Genomic DNA, 16,377 nt, shown 5'->3' on the forward strand with positions numbered 1-16,377 from the left:
ATTGCATTATTGATGTTTGTTAAGCCATACCTGATTTTATTACGAGATGTGCTAAGTATAGATTTAGCAAAGTCTAAATAGCGAGTTGGGTGCTGTTTTGCCTATAACACAAGTGGGGATGGCTATACTAAATAATTCATCTATGTCATTGCTAGCATGATTATCCCGTGCTCTTATCATATATATTTAAGCTTCTGATTACCCATTAACAAAAGGATGAGATGTTCACACTTGTCGCAAGGGAGAAAAGCGGACAAGGCGGCTTAATCATGTCCACTGTGTGCACATTGGTATGTCGGAAAAAAGTCCTAGTTCTTATTAAAAAAATGCCGCATTGTCAAATGTCGCTGACACCTCGCAGAATCCCTTATCATACCCCGACAGTAGGAATCTTTCTGCTACACAAGTTGGAGGAAGTTTCCATCCCCGAAGGTGGTCGGTTACTGAGTCACACCATATTTCCCATCTTCTATTTGCTCTCTGCTAAACAATGAAGCTGACGACAATCTTGCGAATAAAATAACAGACAAGCACGACTGCGAATGTGCCTTGTGACGTTTATATAAGATTACTTTCGTTCGCAAAATGTAGAACTGATAAATTGGAGACTCTTCAGAGGTACTTCAGGCGCTTGCGACACTTGATGTCAGTCAAGGGAGGTCCAGTTCCACCAATGACATTAAACAACATGATGCGCAACTCCAGTATTTTTGTCCGAAGATCGTATTCGATAGCACGCTCCAATGCACATAATTGACGAGACGAAAACGAGCGGATGTGGGCTGCTTACAAGGCGTAGCACGAATGGTGTTCGTGCCTGCTTTGACAGTTGTTGTCGATTTTAATGATATTTTGGAAAGTTAAGGTAAAAAGAAATCGGAAAAAAGTAAGGTAAATACTATTGTTGTATATCACACCCGGGCATCGCACTGTTAAGTACATGTGGGAAAGTCAGCCTTTGTCAAATACTACGCAGTTATTAATTCAGTACGGTACGTGGTTGCCCATTTGCCGAAATTACATATTTACTTACCCCTTATGGTTTCAAATAGTTCATGCACCTCCAGTTAGATTTTTTTAATCAGTGAGGATATATACTCATTGTTGATTGCTGCTCATTGTAACATACTATTGCGCATTCACTTTTATTTGCGTATTGAATCAAAGTGTTAACAAGTTCACCTAACATTTCACTCATACCGGTCTATATTGTATAGTCTGATCTCTCAAATATTTGAAGCCACGAAGGCTTGTAATTTTCTGACTAAACCCTTTTATTAGTTTGTTTTATTGACCAAATTCAGTAAAATATTTTTTACATAAAACATGAGATATTGGATTCATTAGCTTTTCCATTCTAAATCATATAGACTGCTTTATTTATTCTTAACGAAAATTAATAAATCTCCTCTCTTTCCTCAGATGTGAAAGTTGTGGACAAACCTGTCTAAGCATTGTGAGACTCCTGCAGCACAAGAGGCAATAGCAGAAATAGTAAGTATATCAATCAAGAAAATTAAGCCGACATAAGGCAAAACTTTCAACTATTCGTCTAATCACAATTTCCTATTATTTATTCACAGGACAACTATAGCAGAAGGGGAGATATCAGAAGTCTGGCGACATATCAGTGACATGCAAAGACATTTGACCCTCCGGTAGAGTTGTGTATGACCCCTACATCCTGCAGGGCTTGAGGAAAATAACTAAAAATTGCAAAGCGTAAAATTACATACTCGGTCTTATTTGTAAAAAGGCACAAAACACGCCAGACATACTTAAAACAGCTTTGGAAAATGAGGATTACGGGTAACTCACTGCACCTATGTTATATTTGGTTCACCAACTTTTGGTAGTACTATAGAAGAAATTCCGGAAGGGGTATAATCATCATTCATGATAAAATACTATCATATATATTTTTGGACAACTTCAATCTAGACCAGAGATCTCAAACTCGCGGCCCCAGAGAACTTCCAGTGCGGCCCTCGAACGCTTAACAATAATTGTAATAGTATTTTTTTTTTTTATCTAAATGTAATAGATTTTTCAAACCTTTTAAAGTGAAATTGATTATTCACACAGAAAACAATTTACTGAAAGTAGTTTTGGAATATTAATTTTTTTTGTCCACATTTTGACCCAATTAAGAATACACATCAAGCTTGCAAAAGAATACTTGAATAAACACTTGAGTGATTAAATTAAACGCAAAGTACATGAAGAAGGTGGCATTTTCGAAGAAAATGGGAGTTGTAACTTTTCTGCTTTTCACAAAATTCTGAAGCACATTGTTTAATTTGTCATATTTCCATCAATACAATGAAAAAACACAATAAGCTCAGCAGTCAATATGACAAATTCGAAGACCAACTTCGAACAGAAAATTTCCATGTGTTTGTATATTAATATATTTATACAACGACTTAGTTACTAAAAATCAATTTCAATAATAATTCAAGCAATCCTATGCCACGCAATGTGGTGCGAAATGTCTTGTCGATAAAATCTGTCATTTGTTTTTTTACTGATCTATACATGAAATGATAAAAGTAACTTTTTTGTATTACTAGAATTAATTAAACATTCGCAAAGATCCAGATTAACCCATGATCATGTGGCCTCGTTAGTTAGAGTTGGTACTATAAAATCATTTCAGCCTGGCCTTAGTATGCTGGTGACACAAAAAAGATGCCAAACGTCAGGACAAATGTAATTAATAAAACATTGAGTTTATACTGTAGTATTTTTGTTAATTTTAGGTTCATATATTTAGATTAAGTTATTTTTAGTGTATGTATTATTCTTTCCTTATTCAAAGCTTGTTCAAAAATGATTTTGATGGTTGTACATAGAATTTTATGATTTTTTATAATAACTACAGTAACTTGCAAATGTTGCAATAATAGTGAAATGCAAATATTAATATGTAATTGCATTTGAAATTGAAGAAAATAATAAAACTTAATCCAACTGTTTAGTTGCATCACAATATATGTCACAAACTAAAACTATCTTAAAAATATCTTTTAAGTATACATTATCAAAAACTGTTTGCGGCTCTTTTTACAATTTCCAAAATGCAATGCGGCTACCGAAAACCCATAAGTTTGACACCACTGATCTATTCTAGACGATTCAAGCATTGCTTTGGGAAATAATATCACTTCAATTAAATTGAAATAATCTCGCTATATTAAATACAAAATCGTTGCTATCATAAAGGTAAACCAATTCAGCCACTCGAAATATATTGGCCTTCACAAAGCAATGGAGGCAAAATTGAGAGTTCATGAGCTATGAACTTTTGTTCTTTTCTTTGTCTTGGATGGTCATACATATCTTTAACTTGTATTTTCTGTCATGATGTATTATCTCAATGTGCCAAACTATTAATTAGTGTGCATATTTTGCTTCCAGATGACATAAATGTATTGTCTTGTTTATTACCTCAGCTTGGAGTATTGACAAGAAAAAGGTGCCAGTAAATTAGGTAAAATTTTTTTTAACTCTTTGTTATAATCAGAATTCACAATCAATAGGAATTATAAACAGCCAACAATCAATAAGAATTTTATGCGAAATCCCTCAGAATAAATTTGTCTAAAATCGGAGGAAGGCAAAAATTATAGGTAGTTTCCACTTCCCATCCACACAAGCATTTCAAGAAGACTTGCTCGAGCCAAACTAAATGAGCATAGTCAGGTGATCAGTAAAGCTGCAAGTTGAATTCAGCCCTGCAACCTCCTGCATAGAAGATAATATCAATTAGTGGGCTATGAGCTAAATTCCTAAATTTAAACAAACCTATCTACGATGCATTATGTACCAGCAATGTTACCTACGATTAACTGAATATGTAATATGTCTAATACATTCACCTACAAAAGCAAGTTCGATAGGTGCAAACTTTGTGTTATGGAATTGTATCACAGCACAGTTTTGTATGACACTCTCTTTAAATGAAATTTCAATGATTAAGCGCAAACATTAAAATTACTAACTTTGAACTTTGTCATTATCTGCAAAATGTTCCACACAAATCTTTCCGCTATCGCGTTTGTAATCTTCTCTGATAAAAAAACGTCTATGATGTCCAAAATTGCTCTTTACAGCTTGCCTGCCATTCCAGCTTTCCAAGTGAGCAAAACTTCTTAGATATAGAGATTATTTTGTTTCGTTACAGGCGCAAAAAGGCAGGTACTACACGTAAAAAAGACGCCGAGTAGCAAAAGCGAGCGGAAAACGGACGCGAAAGGCGACGAGAAATATGTGCATTGGAGCGTATCATGAAATACAATCTTTCGCCTGTAGTCTTATGGAGTGACGTCAGAGTTGCCTATCATGTTGTTTAATGTCATTGGTTGCACTCATCGAGGAATCATATCATTAGCACTAGATGTCGCTAATTTGCCATCTGTCTGAAATAAATCACAATAGTTCTTCCCATTCCCCTGGTTTCTCTAGCTGTATTAACCTGTTGTTCTTATCGTGAATGTGTATTTTAAGTTAATTGTTTAAAATATCCGAAATATCTGATTCTGAATCTTAAGAATACAAAGCTATCTTAATTCAAGCGTTTTTATGCGAAAGCAGCTCAACCTCAAGATGGCAATGCAGAGCAATAATTCACCTTGTTATTTTTTTTAAATCAGGGAATTCCCCTGTATAATAGTTCGATGCTATGCTGTTCTGGTACCGGGGTTGTAGCTTGCTTTTTAATAGAGAATTCAGAGAGAGAATTGAACAATGGATATTGAGTTGGCATTTATAGTATGTATGCATGTATGTATAGTAGATGGATTAGTAGGATTTCATACTCATGCTGCTAGCTTAAAAGGAAAGACTTCATGAATGTAAAAATATCAATAAACAAAACAAAAAAGGTGTAAAAATTCAGAAAGGCCATACACATTCATGAAGAATATATCGACAGAAAGTGATTGCGTAACTGTGTTTCAAATTTGGAAATATCAATTCTTTAATGCTAGGACTGTAGGAGGTAAAATATTTCAAATTTTATCTTCAATGCCAGTCTGGATTTCATGGTATTTTGAACGAGAAATCGGGCGTGCAATCAGAAATTCCCGCGTGCAAATAAGAATTCCTGACGTGCATTTATAGCTTACGGCGTGCAAAACAACTGCGCCCGCGTGCAACTGACTTCAACAATAGATACCTCTCAATACATCCACGTAAAATTACCGGGATTGGATAAAAATACGTTGATCACAGCAAAAATGGACGTTTGATCTGTGACCCCCAAATATTATTTCTACAGTTTGTCGCAAATTTTGAGTGTGTTTGTGCAACTTTAAATACCGGTACTGTTTAGTAAATCCGCATAAAATTATTGGATAAAAAATACGTTGAATCAGAGCAAAATGAACATACTTTGTCAATAAGTTTGGGAGTGTTTTTACGTATAATTAATGGATAAAAAATACGTCAAATCAGAGCAAAAATGAACGTTTGACCTTTGACCCAAAAGTTTATTTCTATCCTTTGTCACTAATTTTGAGAGTGTTTGTGCGACTTCGAATACCGGTACTGTTTAGTACATCCGCGTGTATATTTATCGTATAAAAAAATACGCTGAATCAGAGCCGTAACTGGCCAGCGTCGGTGAGGAGGCGATCTTTTCGCCCATAACTAATCTCACGCGATTACTATCATTCACACGATATGGTCTTTTTCGCTTCGCATTTTTCGATCAGGCCAAATCTTGCAAGCTAGTATTACTGTATTAGTCGACAATTGTAGAGTTATAATTTTTCGGCATCTTTATATTACTGTGTCATTGATTTAAAGACCATTTAAACCGATTTACATTGGTGAGCAATTGCAAATTTTCGGCGTGCAGAATTGAATTCGCTCGCATGCATTTTTGCGGAGCGCTAGCGTCCTCGGGCGTGCACCTGCCATGGAATCCAGTCTGACTTCAATGTATCTCAGAATTCTTTATGCCTGCTTCAATTTTACTGGGAACTATAGAAAAACCACTGATAATATCTTAATGTGCAACTCTGCCTTACAATTAAGTGCATTTTCATAATATTCATATCTTCTACAACAAACCTGCCTAAACCTGAAAAGTCTGAATATTAGGCTGATATACCAATTGGCCAATATATTGGTTGAGATTATGCCTTGTACTTTTGTACTTTTGTACTTTTGCTGCTAAAACTTCAACCTAACAAATTAAACTCATTTACTCTTAAAATGACGAGAGTGAGGTCAAATAAAAAATTAATCTTTAGTGATTTGAGCGATTGATACAGTTATTGTGATCTGTGGCATTTGCTAGGAGTTACATGATTTATGTTGCATGTAATATTTATAGCTATAGTTCATAATAGTTGGTCATTCCAAATATATATGCCTGAAATGGAGGACCAACTAAAAGTAGGCAATTGAAAATTAGGCACTTTGGAAATTGAGCGTAATAAATAAAAAGAAATAATGAATTGTTAAATATAGTCAAATTAAATGTTGAACACGCAAGGTGCAACAAGTAAATCCTACAAGGCGATTTACAAGGTGGAGGCATTATTAGAAGTAGATGCACGCACTGGATCAAAAGATACGCTAGGCCCTTTGGGAAAGATAGAAAATGGAAATTACATTTTCAATATAATTATTTCATTAGCTTTTTAAAAGTTATTACACCCATTTTCTGTCTTGTTCAAAGTGTCCAAAGAGTGCCTAATTCTCAAGTGCGTTTCCAGATATGGAGGTTGTAGTATCTATTTCAGTATTCATAACTGTTCATAACTCTTGATCCATCATGACAAACCACAATTATTATTTGATGAAATATATTTTATCATCTATACTAGAAGATGTGAAATATTTTATTTACTGTTTTTGTACTTACCTATCAGCATTAACCATCGGCCTTCTGAAGATAATACTCAGTTGTAGATGAGCAATAATTTAGTTTAACCCTGAATTTGAAAGCATGACTTCATGAAAAGGGCACATTCCTACTCCTAATTAGCTGAGTCAGTTAAATCAGTCCCAAAGTTGAGCAATGACACTTTCTGCTAGGACAGATTTGTAATGAATTTATTCATTCATTGCAGTTGGATGATCTTTTTGTAAAGTTATCTAACTTTCCTTATATTTATGCACTGAACTGCTGAAATCCAAAAGCTGCCTTAAAATACGAACCATTGCATCGCCTGCTTAACCAACAACATGGATGGAAAAGAAGACACTGGAGCATCAGGTGGGTTCATACAATAATATTTTTGAAGTTTTTACTCAGTATAAGAATCCACTGATGTCTATAAATCTTGAAATTACAGCAGGGAATTCATCGATACCATATATTGTTTTGGCCTCCACAGAATAAATGAAGTAAAAATACTTGAACAATTACTGATTAAAAATCAACAAACCTGATTAAGATATAATGAGTGTCTTCATAACAAAATTAATATTGTAAAGGGACTTTATGGACACCCTGTATAACAATGTGTCAGAAGCTACAGTTTTTGAGGAAATTAATATCTGTTTGACATTGCCTATCCCCATTTCATTACACTCTGGTCATGGGATTTGAATATGAGATGGCAGGAGATTTAGGTAAATATCAAGCCCAAATCGCTAGGATTGCATTGTTTTAGTTCATTTGTTCTATTATTTAAAAAAGTGCAATAGACTAGAATTAGCTATCAGTACCTTTATACTTTTATAAAATGACTGGCTGTTTAACATTTTGAATCAAATGATGATTATGAAACATCTAGCGCCAGCCTCAACTTGTGAAAACTATCTCAAAATGTGCAGTAAAAATAGTATTTTAGGCATGGTTGATTTTTTTTGTGGTTTTGCTAGTTGCTTTTCAGTTTGTAGTCGTGTTTTCAAAGTTCAGGCATGTAGCAAATAACTCAATGGACATCTAGATATCCAAAAAGTTTCAGTTTAGTAGAAAAATCGAAAATGATAAAGCTGCAACAAGACTAGGGCAAATCAGCATCAGGACTTTTCAATGGCGAGTTGTTGAATGTTCCTCACATTGGCACGGACACTTTTTTGAGGGGGTGTGAAGCTATTGTTAGATTTGATTTTGCTCGCCTTGTTTTGTTAAATTATATTTTCATTATTTTGGATATTTACGTTCCAACCACATATTTTCAAAGTTTTTTGGCTAAAACATGTCGAACTTTCGCCCTACTATCTGTTATTTGTAGCTTATTGCTAGCTACGGTAGTTATTTTTGAGGTGGGCGCGAGACTTAAAAAGTTTGAGAGGTGGGTGAGCAAGAGGGGGTGTGAAGCTGATTAAAAATAAAAATTTTTGTTGGATTTAACTTGCCCACCTTATTTTAGATATTTACATTTCTTCATTTCGGGCATTTACGTTCCATCCACATATTTTTAACATCTTTTTGAATACAACATACTTTCGCCTTACTGTTATTTGTCTGTTATTTATCTGTTATTTTTAGCTTAGTGCCAGATAGTTATTTTTGAGGTGGGGCGAGAGACTTGACAAATTATATTACTGTGTAACTTCAGTAAATTTAGAAAAATTTGCCGCATCTGGCGACTATAGTGACGTATTGAGTTTGAGTAGGGCCAAGTCTGGGTAAATAATGATATGTAACAAAAATAAAAAAAAATGAATTTGTCTTTAAATGTTATTACCTAATAACTAAGTAAGAAATCATGTTTACGGGAGCCTGGTTTTACGAGTCTTGCTTGCACAGAATAAAAAGTTGATTTTAATTGATAGTGGTTAAATTTAATATTTTACAACGCCGCATAGGTTGCAGTGGCCACACGTTGGTAGTGAATCTATTCAATTCTCAGCTGGTATGTTTTAGAACACTCGGCAGACTAACATTAATAATGATTTAACGCCGTTTCATATCTATTTTTGTTTTTAGCCTCTTACTATTAAAGTGTGTAAAGCGTGTCTTACTTTAGCTTATCAGTATTTAGGTATCACATACATTTGGAACAATATAATAATATACCTAAATTTTATTGTTTTGGTTCTGGGAAATGCCTGTTTAGTATCAAATGTGTCAAATTCAATGTTCAGGACATTTCCAAATAAATAATACATTTATAGTAATGCATTTACATTTTTAACAGCTAAATCCAGCAAGGTAAAGCTTCCCACTATTTGAATAAGTATGAAAATAGAATAGGATTCGGTATTCTGGATTTGATTTAACTATTCTAGAATAGTAGATTATTCTACATTGCCCATCCCTAGTTTCACATTTACTCAAACACCTATTTTTTCCAATTGTTTTTGACTATGGAATTGACCTTGACACAGCTCATGATTTGGAAGTATAGCCAGAATTATCAGGGTTTTTATTTACATTGGCAGCTTGTATCATATGATTAAGAATACATGTAAATGTCAAAGTTATATAGCATACCCTCTATCCTTGTCAATTCAAGTATTGCCGGGTGAAAAGTTTGAGTGTTAATGTCCTGGAGATGAAGACAATTCTACTTCTAGTGTTTATTAGTTGAAGCCTGAGTTGCTTGAATAATTCAAGCAGAGCTTGAAATGAATGTATGATTGCTGATCTTCCATTAACAGCTTACTTTGATGTGGGCTAAAACTTGAAGACTATAATAGACTTAACCTTGATGGTATTTCACTAGTTTTACATACAGGAGCGACAGTTGTTTGAATATTTTTATCAAATTTATGTTGTTTAAAAGTCAATTCTGTTATGTAAATTCATGAATATGTTTTCAAGAAATTCTATATGCTAAATTGTCAATCAATTATTTTATGACTAGTTGCTTGCATGGAGCCTAGTTAGAGCCTAGGGAAGGCATTAAAAGTAACAATTCAATAATACAGATTAGTTCCTTGTGCAAAACTTAGTTCAACGTGAATAACAAAGGATTTGAAAGATCTGAAACGTTGCACTATCTTGGGTATTTCTTCAGTTGTTGAGCGACAGATATACATGTAGAACTCTTATTATCATTATTTTACATTTAATACTGTTTTATAGAAATGCTGTCACAGCTACAAAAATTTCGCTTCGACTGTCAAGTTTCTTACAAAATATATATCCAACACAACATACGGTGAAACATTCAACACTCATGGTTAATTTGAAATGCAAGTGCCAACAGATGAGATGTCATGATGGTTTGAGTTTCCGGTTAAAGTTTCTAAATATTGATGGGTGCTTGTACACTGCCTTAGATGCAAAGTATGAAACGGTTGATAAAAAAATATGAAAGTATGCTCAGTATGGAATCAGCAGGAGTAATATTGAATGGTATTTTTTAAACATTATTTAACATGAGGATTTCAAACTCATTTCAAATTTATATTTGTGCTAGTATGTGTAGTAATTATCTTAAATCCTATAATAATAGTCATCAATATTCTTTCCAGAGCATCCTTGAATTCTATATTTGTCTGAATGGGTCTGACGTTGGTTAGACAACGCATTGAAGAAATATTTTTGTGTTTGCGTACAGTGATACTCCTGAATTATTGTGTTCGGAAAGAACTATCAAGGAATAATTACTTACCGGTAATAGAATATATGTTTATTGGACACGTAGTGGACCTATGGATCGTTTTGTTATTATGTGGTTGTTGTTCTAATTGTTGTTCTTTGACACAGAATTTCATCGCTATTATAAAGTCACTTTTCTCTTTGATTACTGGACTAATAGCTTTGAATTTTTTAAGTGATTAAAGATGGAATTTTTTTCCAAAATGCTATTACTTTTATTTCTTTAATATGAATTCTATGAAATCTGGTATTTCATTTTTTTATTCATGGGAACATTTTTTTTTTATCGTGTGATGACTGTCTGTCCATTTTGATTCTGCAAAACCTTGCTACGTGAAAATTTGAAAATTTTTCACGGTGCCAGTACCGTTAAGGTAAGACTACTGCTTCGCTTTGGTCTACATGTCCATATATTTGATTTGAGCATTGTTCCCTTCAGAGTCATTCTAGGACTAGTCAAACCAAAGCTTTAAAAATTAGTATCCAATGTTTCTTGTTTTCAATTTTTCCACTTATATACATTGATTTTTCATTAAGAGAGTATTTATAATGAAAATTCATACATGGAATTATTTTGTTTGGTCACCCCCAGGCTTTAGACTACTGGACAATGCCATCAGCCAATCATGGCTATACATTGCTATCAACTAGAATAGTATTGCATAAAAATACTTGGAATGTATTAGCTCTTGATAGGTAATTTTAACTTTAATACTCTGCTTCTTTTTAATATCTCAACTAATGACCTCAGTAATAAATTCTTCTTGTCAGTGAGATAAGGGTTTATGTGTTTACTTACCCTCCATTTTATATCTATATAACGTAATTAGGTAAACAACATATAAGATAGTATCCTATAAAACATTTGTTTTGTGGGGCTTGTTGTAGCTTGGCGTACGGCGTACCAGTCTGTATGAGAACTTTAATTGCATGGTAAACAGACCTTTATGTTTTATAGTAAATTGGTAATCATTAGAGTTTGCCTCTTCTAATTCTATACTATATTTTGGCCAAACATTATCCACACATCAACATAGATTGATATCAATGTCCCATACTTGGTATATGCCAACTAATGTATTCATCAGAGCTTCATGCTTCAAGGGTTCAAAGGTTTATTCTCTTTGTGCTTATTCAGCAGAACAACAACCCATATATTGAGAACTGCTGTTTGTCAATTTAAGTTATGCATATTGTTGGATAATAACATCTTATATAATAACAATAACTACTAGTTTAAATCTTTTAACTTCTAATTCCCAATGTAGTTTTGGTTCAGCAATTATTTAGTAGGCAATAATATCCAACCATTTTGACACACACATTCCTTCCTTAGCCTACTTTTGAGCTCTTGATTCTTCCCCCACAGAGCATTTGTTATTGAATCTTAAATGGAAAATTTGCTCACTCTATGTGCAACTTGCACTTTGGCTGTTGTGCATATTTATTGGTTTATAATGTGTGCATATAGCATATATACGCATTACAATGATACCTCCCATACAATAATACTCTTGATGAATAAGTGAAAAATATTATTAATACTACATATAAATGAAAAGAAATATTTTCTCGAAAACATTCAAATTTTAGTCTGGCTGGGAAACATTGCAGTGATGGATAGATTGAGGGACCAGTTAGTAAAATCCTAAACTGAAGCCTTCTAATAATCCGGGTTTGTGTCTACATATTCTCTCTGCACTCTTTGTGAACTACTACTGGAAAATATATGGGTGAATAATTTACGTGTTCACTCTGAATTACGCTCTGTACAAGATGCTGCTCAAAAGTATGAAAATGTTTCTTTTCTCAGTCATTTTAAACGTGGCTCTAGATTAATAGCTGTTCGAAAGCATTTCAGATTTGATTCCCACACTCAGTAAGAACTAGCGTATGTCCTAAACCAGGTTCTGTATAAGCCAATATTGAAAAAAATCGGGATTTTCACAGACATGATAATAATTTCCAACTAGGCCTGGCCCAGGTGGCCTCTCAAAGGTAATAAAGAGTCATTTATACATTCGCTTCAAACTACGCTCTATTCATGCAAATACTCAAAATAGTCTTCACCCACTTCAAACAAACTTTGTAAAAGTAGCTGCTGATGATGTTTGAGTTTCCATTCACACATTTACAAAAGAACATCTAAATACTTTTGTGTATTTATTTGTATGGATGAACACTGGCGAATTGTTATATACACCTTCCTGCTCAAAGCCTTTCTCAAGGAGAATGTAGAGAGAGTGAATGTAAATTAGTGGAGAGGAATCTGACCTCATTGTGAGGTTAGTATACACCATTAGGGGGTGCATGAGAAAAAGTAGAACAAGGATTACACTGTGTCACACAATTCTTGTTCTTGGTTTAAAATGGTCAGACCCCAAAACTGTAGAAAAATTACATATTTTTTTTTGAATTTTCAATATATGAAATTTTAGTTATATAAAACATCACAAAACCTTCTTTCAACATAGCCTAGTGCCTTTTTTGATGTTTGTGCTATTCCAGAAAACTGTTCTTTGTATACTATGTAATAAATCTTGAAAAAGGTAATACAAACTCATATTAAACAACTATTTTTCAACTAAAAAAAAATAAAATTAGTCGAAAAAAGATTCTTTTTCAAATTTCCAACTGTATTCCACATTGATATTATGAATGGTCTTCATATGTAGTCACCCTTCACTCATTATACTGTCATTGTTTACGACCGTTAGTTGTTATGCAATGTTTTTGTGTGAAAAGTGCAAATTTTTATTTAATGTTTGGCTGGAACAATATGTACGACCACCCTATTGGATGTCACCTTTACCACTAAAAAATTCACGTCTTTTTGGTCCTTTGAGCCTATTGTAGTGTTTAATCGGAAAACTATAGAAAAAATCTTTTTTTTTGCTTTGTTTTTTTTAATCTTATTGGTTGGCAGTTGGCACAAAAAGTTATTTAACATATGTTTGTGTAAATTTCTTCAGGATTTCTTTTATAGAATGCAAAAAAATACATCTTTAGAATATAAAAAACCACACTAAAATATAGCACCAGACTAAGTCAATATAAAAGTTTTTCTAGGCTGTATTATATTATATTTTCCTACAAAAGCCCGATTTTGTTGAATCCCCCTTATTTTCATAAAACCAAAATTTAAAAAAGAGTAATGAAATTTTTTCAAAGTATGCCCACATATCAAAAGCTAACAGAAATCGAGGTAAAAGCCAGTAACATAAATTTGATCACATTTTTGATTCTGACCTGAATTGTGATTTTATTTGATATGTTACTTGAATCATGAATAATTTATTGAACTCAGACCTTATCCAAGACCTGGTATTTTATGTTTAGTTATATTTTCAGAGCAAAACAGCAATATTGAAGCCAGCAATACTTTATTTTAAAATATGTTGCTTTGTAATGTATTGTTTTTATTGTTCTCGTTGTAATGTCTTCTCAATTATCAACTATCCTGCTGTCATGGCAACTTTGGATTTTTGATTTAACGTTCCAAATTATGTGTTCAACTTCCAACTACTTAGTAATGGCATAGATAAGAAAGGAATCTGACCTCATTGTGAGGTTGTGGGAAACCACTAGAGGGTGCATGAGAGCAAGTTGAACACAGATTACCTTGTGTAACACATGGCTTTGTTCTTGGCTTCTACTTATGATTTTCTGGTTGACCCGAAAATTAAAGATGACATAATTTATTTATATTTTCCTGCAAGTATTTTTTCATGGAAAATTGTAGGTTTTTATAACATAATCTGATGCTATTTTTAGTTTTTTTTTTAATTTCATGTATGTGTTCTTTGTATTGTATGTAATGAGTCTATGTAGCTGTGTTTCTCCCATCCCCTAAAAACCAACCTATGTGAATAAATGGAATGTGATTAAGGAGAATAGATATAACAATTTTCCATAATCTTGTTGTCATGACAACCCTAAAAATTTCTTGATTTTCGGTGGATCATTATGTGTTTTATTTAATAGTAACGTCATGTAGATGTAATATAAAACATCATAAGATTTTTTTATAACATATTATGATGCTATTTTCAGTGTTTTTTATATTCCAATTATGTGTTCCTTGAATGAATCATCAATAAAATACAAATTCATGTTAAACGACTTTTTGTCAACCAAAGAAAGCTTGAAATAATCGAAAAAAATATATATATTTCCTAATTTCTAAATTTTCAACTTCCCTCCACTCCGATTTCTTGATTTTCTCCCTGTATGTAGTCACCCATTGTTCACTCGTTGTACTGTCATTGGTTAATAGGGGGATTAAAATTCAATTATGCCGTGCTAGTGTGTAAATAGGGCAATTTTCAAATGTAACATAAACATCAATGTTTGATTATGACAAGTTGTACATTCCCACTTGTGCCACCAAAAAGTTGATTTCTTTTTGGTCCTTTTAGCCTATTTTGATGTGAAATCAATGTGAACTAGGATTGTAAATCTGGAAAAAACATTTTTTTTATTCAACTACATGTCCATTTGGTAGTGTGAAGTTCTTCAAGATTTATTACATAGAATACACACATACCTGGAATATCAAAAACCCTAAAATATAGCACCAAACTGTATTACTATAAAAGTTTTAGGTTGTTTCATATTATAATTTTCCCATAAAACACAATTTTGTGGATAGATTCGTGTATTAATTAATAGAGAGGCAACAACAGTATAAGACCTTTAATAATAAGCTAAGTAATAGGTATATTCGAAGACTTGTGCATTGGTGATACTTATAAGCTGGTGCTTCCAAATATTCTTGTTAAATTCACTCACACTAATCAAACGATATAGAATTATGGTGGTGCATTATGTGTACTTGTCAACAGTAAAGAAACCAACATTCAAGTAACATTTAAGCAGAGCATGCGCCCTACTGAATTATTATAAAGATCAATATCTTTTAATATTTAACAACATTACAATACATGCATTTTCAATTAGATTTGTTTAACTGGTCATTTGTTAATTTTCGTTCATAGGCTGTGATTATTCCCCCAAATTAGTCTTAATTGGTCTGGTCACTTTTTTAGTTTACTAACTCTTATCGGTTTACGTTTGTTATTTGGTCCTTAATCGCTGCTCAGACCTCTGACTTGACTTGTGACTTGAGAAAGAGGTAACTTTGCTTGATTTGGTACTTGAAATTTGAAAAACGATAATTAAGTCAGTAATGATCTATTTCAAAAAATTTTGCCTTAAAATGTATTATTTTCAATATTCTTGTTAAACTTCTGCAAATGAGGTGACAGTGTCTTTGACTCTTCTCACTGTGCGTATTTAGAATAACCCTTCATATTGAGTGTGAATGAATAGGTTTCCTGTTTTTAAAAATTCATGTTGTTATCAGAATGCCCCAATTTCATTTTGAATTATGCAGTATGTAAGATCAAGTGTGATAAATGTATGTCTCCACATGGCTGTGTTTTTTCCTATCCGTAAAATCAAACTGTGCAAAAATATGGAATGGGGTGGGGAGAATGGATGAAAAAATCTTGTTATCATAACAATTTTAAAATTCCTTGATTTTTGATTAATCATTTCAAATTATACATTCTATTTCATAGTAACGTCATATATAAGAGAAGAATCTGACCACGATGTGAGATTAGTTGAGACCACTAGAAGGTGTGTGAGAGCAACTAGAACACAAATTACATTTTGTAACAGAATTTTTGTTCTTGGCTTCTGATTGGTCAAACCCCAAAATTGAAGCAAAATAACACGAACATTTCCAAGTGTAAAATTTGTAAAAATAAGTGAGGGGGATATCCCCAGGATCTTTTTTTTGGAAAATTGTGAAACTGTAAAATATCATGAAACTTTGTTATGTCACAGTCTATTGC

The 16,377-nt window shown here is 33.0% G+C and overlaps 2 long non-coding RNA genes across 2 annotated transcripts; one reads left to right on the forward strand and one right to left on the reverse strand.

Annotated features, from left to right (window-relative positions):
• The first annotated feature begins 670 nt into the window (after positions 1–670).
• On the forward strand, positions 671–1,786 carry LOC144427125 (uncharacterized). Its single transcript, XR_013477754.1, has 3 exons — positions 671–891; positions 1,423–1,494; positions 1,584–1,786. It is a non-coding gene; the product is annotated as an uncharacterized LOC144427125 (long non-coding RNA).
• Positions 1,787–3,489: 1,703 nt separating this feature from the next.
• On the reverse strand, positions 3,490–4,359 carry LOC144427372 (uncharacterized). Its single transcript, XR_013477935.1, has 2 exons — positions 4,005–4,359; positions 3,490–3,747 (listed from the first exon to the last, which is right to left on the reverse strand). It is a non-coding gene; the product is annotated as an uncharacterized LOC144427372 (long non-coding RNA).
• Positions 4,360–16,377: the final 12,018 nt, after the last annotated feature.

Source organism: Styela clava, chromosome 9, assembly GCF_964204865.1.
Source record: "Styela clava chromosome 9, kaStyClav1.hap1.2, whole genome shotgun sequence".
NCBI classification, from domain to species: domain Eukaryota; kingdom Metazoa; phylum Chordata; class Ascidiacea; order Stolidobranchia; family Styelidae; genus Styela; species Styela clava.